The sequence below is a fragment of the Cyprinus carpio genome, chromosome A7 (assembly GCF_018340385.1).
Source record: "Cyprinus carpio isolate SPL01 chromosome A7, ASM1834038v1, whole genome shotgun sequence".
NCBI lineage: Eukaryota > Metazoa > Chordata > Actinopteri > Cypriniformes > Cyprinidae > Cyprinus > Cyprinus carpio.
In genome coordinates this window covers 20,552,607-20,559,492 of record NC_056578.1, presented here as the reverse complement: position 1 = coordinate 20,559,492, position 6,886 = coordinate 20,552,607, and the positions used below count along the sequence as shown (strand labels likewise).

The 6,886-nt window shown below is 45.9% G+C and overlaps 1 pseudogene; it reads right to left on the bottom strand.

Annotated features, from left to right (window-relative positions):
• Positions 1-462: 462 nt before the first annotated feature.
• On the bottom strand, positions 463-6,597 carry LOC109077512 (annotated as a pseudogene).
• Between the last annotated feature and the right edge of the window lie 289 nt (positions 6,598-6,886).

Sequence of the window (6,886 nt, the reverse complement as noted above, 5' to 3'; positions counted from 1 at the left end):
TGACAGCAGCAATGGGAACTATGTAAGGCTGCTATTTATCGACTAAAGCTCAGCTTTCAATACTATAGCCCCATCAAGCTAGTTTCTAAACTCATGGACCTCGGCCTGAATTCTTCACTCTGCAACTGGATTCTCGATTTCCTCACTGATAGCTCAAGTGGTGTAAGTAGGCCAGTTCACCTCCAACTCCATCACCCTGAACGTGGGAGCTCCACAGGGCTGTGTCCTGAGTCCCCTGCTCTACTCTTTCTACACACATGACTGTGTGTCTTCCCATAGCTCCACATCTATTATCAAATTTGCTGATGATACTGTGGTTCTGGGCCACATTTCCAACAATAATGAAGCATACTTGGATGAGGTAGAGAAACTCACATCATGGTGCCAGGACAATTGTCCCTCTATGAATGTGAGTAAAACTAAATAGCTGATTGTGGATGTAATAAATGGAGTCCAGGCAGAGTTTAGCACATCAGGGACTTTACTATCGCAATCTCTTAACATTACACTCAGAACAGCAAAAAGCAACTGGTCCCTGTTTTCCTTACAGCAAACACACGCTAAAGGGAAAACACAACATTAACCAGAACCTTTCTTAAAGGTACCATAACCTGTTTTCATAACATCTCTCCCTCCAAAGCATGAACATTATCCCCTCAACATAATTAAATCAAAACTTCCTCTTTAAGACCCCTGTACCGACTATTTAACTCTCATTCCCACTATGAGCTACAAATTAAGCCTTTGAGGTGCTTTCTTCTGTCGTTTTGATCTCCGAACAGTCTCTGCACTTTCCCCAAGTGGGGTGGGTACACTGTCCTGGGACAAAGGTGTCTCCACTGGCACCTGCACAACCGTCCCCTCCAAACTCTGTGTGGATGGCAGTTGCTAAGGGGCCCAGCATTCCTTCCAACTCAGAACTCTCCTTGTTTTCCAATCCAGCAGCTTGCTCGAAACAACTCCACTGCTCTGACGCGTGCCGGTTTCTCAGATGATCATGATGACGTCGGACCTCCCGCCTGTCTGACAGTCTCACCACACACGAGCGAGGACCACTTTCTTTGACTATTGATCCCGGTAACCAGCGCTGACCTCTGGCGAAATTCCTGACAAAGACAGCCTCACCCTCTCTGAAACTCCGTTCTCTTGCATGCCTGTCATGCCAAGCTTTCTGCTTCTCTTGCTGGACTCTCACTTTCTCCCCCACGTCCGGATGCAGCAAATCCAGATGAGATTTTGGTTTCCGCCCCAGCAACATCTCTGCGGGTGCTAGACCAGTAGTAGTCTGTGGCGTAATTCGGTACTGAAACAGAAAACGAGATAGATTAGTTTCAATGTTTGCCCCTGACATTTTCTTTAAACCCTCCTTCAGCGTCTGCACCCGCTCTCTCGGCCAGCCCCATTTGAAGCAGGGTGAAAAGGGGCTGTACGAATATGTCTAATTCCATTCTTCTTTAGAAATTCTTGGAAAAAAAAAACTCTCCCGTAAAAGTTGGCCCATTATCAGAGACAACAACATCCGGCAAACCATGAATAGAAAACACTTGTCGCAGTGTGTCAATTGTCACGGGAGCTGTGATGTTTTTCAAGATGTGTGCTTCCAGCCACTTGGTGCAGGCATCCACCATGACTAAGAACATTCGCCCCATGAATGGGCCCGCAAAATCCACATGCAACCTAGACCAAGGCCTACTAGCAGGGCCGTGGGAAGAGGTTTTAAGTTGGGGGTGCTGTAGTGGGAGGTGCATTTTTTGCGTGTCAGGTGGACACCTCTTAATAATGTCTAAGTCTAATAACAAAGTAAACACACACTAATAAGAATTAAACATATTTATACCAATCTTGTAACCAGACAAGAACATCCACAAAAGCAAATATTTTTAACTGCACATATAAGCCTACGTTATTTAAACTTATGGCTCTGTCAGGGCGCAGACACACACTCACAGAACACAGGTCTTGGCGGTCTCTGAGGCAAAACTAGCAGGCCTACTAGGCTCTGGCGAAGAGCTGGTCGGTGTCGGGATGCTTTCCTGTATTCTCTGGACTTCCGTTGTGCTCTTCTTAGAAGCTGGTGTACCAAAAAAATCCAAAATTCTTTTCTGTGCCATTATGATATCTAGATACCTTCACGTTTTTTTAATTATTATTTTTATACCTTCGCTGTTGCAACGTCTTCGCCTTGACGTTCAACGTGAGGTCAGTTGACAATGATGCATTCTGGCTGACCTCCCAGGGCGAGTTTTTTAAGGCGACCGTTATTTAGAATGTGTCGCTTTATGGTTTCCATGGTGACGCGTCATTGCTTGTCACGTGACACACCGCAAGAACAACAGAGCTGAATGAATGATGATCTGCTTTTATGTCATTTTTCCTTTTTATTCAAAATATTCACAAATTTGTTAGATATGGCATGAAATATCTGATATTCCGATTGTCAAATATATGCAAGTGGAAGTGTTTTAAAACACCTTTATAACGATCGCGTCAGTTGAGCTGTATGCGCGACGGTAGTTTGTGCCGCAGACGCAGTTCAGAGAATCGGATCTGTTGGATTTACAACACGTGAATTCATCCACTTCTCCCGAAATACATAAAAGTAAGTGGCTGGTGAACTGGGAGAAGAATAGAGTAAACTTTAAAGTTACTTACACATGTGTATCTGATATGAATAAAACAACGTGTCTAATTATAATGGAAAGGATTATTATTGCCTCTTCCTTTGACATCAGTGTGTATTTTACAAACTCTAAATGTATTGTTTTTTTAGTACTTATATGTCTGAAACCTAAAATAAACATTATGTGGTTGAAAACACTGAAAAGTTGTGATATATGACAGCTCTGAACCTATGCTCTGAACGCGCCTCTCTCTGGCTCAGCGCCAGCCAACACGTGAAAGCACATTTGAATTTAGCAGTTGATCACGTCATGCACTGGGACCAGCCTAGACTGATCACGCCGGTGTGATCGTACGTACGTGCGAAAGGGTCAATAATTATTTAGTTGTGCTCAAAACCTCCTCGTGTATAAACTTCTTAGGTTAATAACAAACAGGAGGATTTAAAAAATGTTTTAATACGTTTATGTATTTATTTTTTTGCATCTGTCAGAGAGTGCTGTAATGTCTGCATTTTCCTACGGGGGTGCTGCAGCACATGCAGCACCCCTACTTCCCACGGCCATGCCTACTAGGCCATTCCCAGGGCTGAAGAGGAACTGGTGGGGGCATTTTTTGGTTTTCCTGGCACTCCTTGCAGTGCTGAACCTTGTCTTCGATATCTCGATCCATATTTGGCCACCAGACATATGCCCTTGCTAGGCTTTTCATGCGTGACACCCCAGGATGGGCTATGTGGACCTCCTGCAGCACTCTGGCTCGTCCTGGTGGCGGTACCACCACTCTTGAACCCCACAAGATGCAACCATCCTGAACTGAGAGCTCATTTTTTTCCTTTCTCAAAAGGTTTCATCTCTATGTCCACCAACCTGCCTGGCCAGCCCTGGAGGATAAATCTTTTGACTTTTGACAAGACTTTGTCTCTCTCTGTCCAGGTTTTGATCTGCTTCGCGCTCACTGGTGAGTCACTCAACTTCTCCAACAAGAAAACAGTTTCAGGTGGCAGTGGAGTGGATGCAGGGATGTCTGGAAGTGGTAACCTGCTTAATGCATCCGCATTGGCATTTTCTTTCCCCGCTCGGTATACTATGCGGTATTGGTAGGCAGACAATGTCAGCGCCCACCTCTGGATACGAGCTGACGCCATGGAAGGAATGCCCTTATGTTCACTGAACAGGTTCATCAACGGCTTATGATCTGTGAAAACTGTGAAAGGACGGCCGTAGAGATATTGGTGAAAACGCTTCACAGCGAACACAATAGCCAGGCCTTCTTTGTCTAGTTGAGCATACCCCCTTTCTGCTTTAGTAAGCGTCCTTGACGCAAATGCAATGGGTTTCTCCGAGCCGTCCCCCATCCTGTGCGACAGTACGGCACCAATGCCATATGGCGAGGCATCACAAGACACTGTCAGCTCTTTCTCTCTGGGTCAAAATGGACTAACACACTGGCTGACTGCAGCAGATTTTTGACTTTTGTGAAGGCACCCGCCTGCGCCGCCCCCCCACTTCCATTGGCAACCATGATGCAACAACTGGTACAAAGGGGCTAGCACGGTTGATAGATCCGGCAAGAACTTCCCGTAATACGTTACCATGCCCAGGAATGATTTAAGCTCTGACACACTTCCCGGTTTGGGGGCCTCTTTAATGGCCCTGACTTTTTCTGGCACGGGAAGGAGGCCCTGGGCTGATATTTGATGTCCCAGGTATGTTACACTCTCAGCCTGGAATGTACACTTGGCTTGTTTTAACCGCAGGCCTGCCTCCGACATCCTCTGAAGAACCTGATCCAGGTTACTGAGGTGCTCCTCTTCTGTTTTTCCCGTGACCAAAATGTCGTCGAGGTACACTGCCACTTGTGGAATTCCCTGCAACAGGCTTTCCATTGTCCTTTGAAAAATGGCCGGGCTAGACGCCACCCCAAACACCAGCCTGTTATATTTAAACAGCCCTTTGTGAGTGTTGACCGTGACGTATTTCTTTGACTCCTCATCTAGCAACAACTGTTGATAGGCATGACTCATGTCAAGCTTAGTGAAGGTTTTGCCTCCCGCTAGCCTTGAGAACAAGTCTTCCACTCTTGGAATAGGGTAAGTCTCCAGTTTTGCTGCCTGATTGATTGTCAGTTTATAGTCTCCACAAATGCGGACTGTGCCATCCTCTTTCAGAACGGGCACAATTGGGGCTGCCCAATTAGAAAACTGAATCGGCTCAATAATCCCAAGCTGCTGAAGCCTCTCAAGTTCTTGTTCAACTTTATGCTTCATTGCATATGGGACAGACCGGGGTTTACAAAAACGAGGAACAGCATTGGGCTCCACGCAAAGTTTCACTGTGGTGCCCCTAAGGGTGCCCAGCTCGTCCTTAAACACATCTTGGTACCTTGCAATCACATCCTTTGCACCAAGCCCTTTTATGAGCCTAATATCACCCCAGTTTAACTGAATTTTGCTGAGCCAATCACGCCCCAGCAGGCTCGGGCCTGTTCCCTTGACAACGAGCAACCGAGCTTCAGCTGTCTGACTACCATATGCAATGTTCACTTTCACAGCACCCATTACTGGAATAATCTCCCCAGTATAGGTTCTCAGTTTAATGGAAGACTCACATAATGCCGGTGTCTGATCATTAATCCATAACTTTCCATAAGTTTCCTCACTGATGATCGATGCTGAAGCTCCTGTGTCTATCTCCATCTTAAGACTTGCTCCATTAACTTGAATTGTTGCATAAAGAGGGTCTGAACGAGATTCACTCAAGTTAAACATTGAATAGGAACAGGTCTCCTCTTGTTCAGCTTCCCCTATGTGATGTGTCTTTGAGTGAGGTTTTCCCCCATCCTTGGAGTTTTTGACTTTCCATTTGTTACTCCTGCATTTCTTTGCCAAATGTCCCTTCTTGCCACAATTATGGCACACTGCCTCTTTGAATTTACAAGAAGTTGCAAAGTGAGCTCCCCCACATCTGTAACATTCTACTGCTTTCCCTTTAGCAGCCTTAGTCACCTGAAACACATCACTCTGTGCACTGCTGTTTGCTTTCTGAATGTCTTTGGCATGTAATGCTGCCGACTCCATACCTTGTGCAATCTCCATTGCCTTTGTAAATGAAAGCGTTGCTTCCCCCAGCAGCCTACGCTGAATTACATCATCATTAATCCCGCACACTAGGCGATCACGCAGCATGTCCTCCAGCACGGCCCCAAACTCGCAATGCTCAGAAAGCTGGCGAAGCTCGGCCACAAACTTTGCAATAGAGTCACCAGACTTACGAAAATGCCTGTGGAACTTGAAACGCTGCACAATCACTGAAGGTTTAGGGCTGTGGTGGTTCTGGATCAGGTCGATTAAAATCTTTGTACGGCAAGTCTCCCGGCTTCCGCGGCGTTGCTAAGTTTCTCATGAGCTTGTAAGTTTTTGCTCCGCAGACACTTAACAAGATAGAGCGCTTTTTATCTTCATCAGTGATCTCATTCGCGGCGAAGAAATGCTCCAAACGCTCCGTATACTCCAGCCAGTCACCACTGTCTTCCACGAATTCCCCCACAGTTCCGAACATCGCCATTTTTCAATATAATCAATCCGTGCAGGTTACTTCACTGTCGCCAACCCATACGATTCGTTAGCTGAACTGTGTCGTTTATCCTCGTCGCCAAATATGTAATAAATGGAGTCCAGGCAGAGTTTAGCACATCAGGGACTTTACTATCGCAATCTCTTAACATTACACTCAGAACAGCAAAAAGCAACTGGTCCCTGTTTTCCTTACAGCAAACACACGCTAAAGGGAAAACACAACATTAACCAGAACCTTTCTTAAAGGTACCATAACCTGTTTTCATAACAGTGGACTTCAGTAAGAGACACCAGCGGCCATATACTTCTCGTATGATCAGTGGGACCCCTGCGGAGAGGGTGAGCAGCTTCAAGTACCTTGGTGTAAACATCTCCGAGGAACTGATTTGGACTTCACACATCCAAACTCAGGTTAATAAAGCAAGACAAAGACTGTAGGATCTGCGACAGCTGAGAAAATTCAGGGTTTCGCCAGCAATCCGGAAAACTTTCTATTCAGGGGCCATAGAAAGTGTATTGACTCAGTGTATCTCAGTGTGGTATGGGAACAGCTCCAGTCAAGACTGCAAAGCCCTGCAGAGAGTTGTGCACTTAGCTGAGGGCATCTCAGGATCTGCTCTCCCCTCTCTGCAGGACATCTACCTCAAACGCTACAAAAGCAGAGCTGTTAAAATCATTAAGAACTCTAAC